General features: G+C 38.9%; 1 long non-coding RNA gene across 1 annotated transcript; it reads left to right on the top strand.

The window, feature by feature from the left end:
* Positions 1 to 438: 438 nt before the first annotated feature.
* On the top strand, positions 439 to 893 carry LOC113473233. The gene is made up of 2 exons (XR_003395265.1): positions 439 to 528; positions 595 to 893. It is a non-coding gene; the product is annotated as an uncharacterized LOC113473233 (long non-coding RNA).
* Positions 894 to 916: the final 23 nt, after the last annotated feature.

Below are 916 nucleotides of genomic sequence, written 5' to 3'. Positions count from 1 at the left end.
TGTAGTCAAGCACGATAAATAAGATGTCAGGCTTCAAATCATTCAACAAAGGAAGTCCTAAGGTTCCAGGGTCTCCTTCTTCAAGATGGTCTTTAACACTAACACTAGGATAGGACCATAAATCTTGCTCTTTATTACGCTTGTCAATAACTTGTACATGTTGGATAGGCAAGTAATAGGTCGGTAGTTGGCAGGATTATCGATATTATCGTTCTTGGGAAGTAAGTAGGTCACACCTTCCGTTAGGAATATAGGAAGTAATGAAGGGTTGACAATACAATCTTGGAATTGACGCGCAAGAACAGAATGGACATTTGTAAAATGTTTCAACCAATAATTATGAATATGGTCGGTTCCTGGACTTTTCCAATTATTTGTATACTTGATTGCATGGAGAATGTCAAGCGTATTGATTTGTATGTTGTTCATCATAACAAAGATGTAGTCAAGCACGATAAATAAGATGTCAGGCTTCAAATCATTCAACAAAGGAAGTCCTAAGGTTCCAGGGTCTCCTTCTTTAAGATGGTCTTTAACACTAACACTAGCATAGGACAATAGGTCTTTAACACTAACACTAGGATAGGACAATAGGTCTTTAACACTAACACTAGGATAGGACAATAGGTCTTTAACACTAACACTAGGATAGGACAATAGGTCTTCCGCACTGAGAGGTTTAAGTTTGAACTCGAGGATTTAGCATTTAGATTGTAAAGCTTGTTTCACCCCAAGTCTCGAACGGTACATCGATATCCTATCCAATTGTGATGAAAGTCAGAATCGGACTTCCCTCCAGTCGAGTTTACATCAAGTATCATCAAAAACTGCGGTAGTACTGCGCCCCACCAAGTCAAACTGTAGGGTGTGACACCTAATGCAATCACAAGAAGTGTTTTGTCACATCAAACTGTCA

Source organism: Diaphorina citri, unplaced genomic scaffold (genome assembly GCF_000475195.1).
Source record: "Diaphorina citri unplaced genomic scaffold, Diaci psyllid genome assembly version 1.1 scaffold20207, whole genome shotgun sequence".
Lineage (NCBI taxonomy): Eukaryota > Metazoa > Arthropoda > Insecta > Hemiptera > Psyllidae > Diaphorina > Diaphorina citri.
The sequence above is the reverse complement of the archived record's forward strand: the minus strand, read 5'-3'. Positions and strand labels throughout refer to the sequence as shown.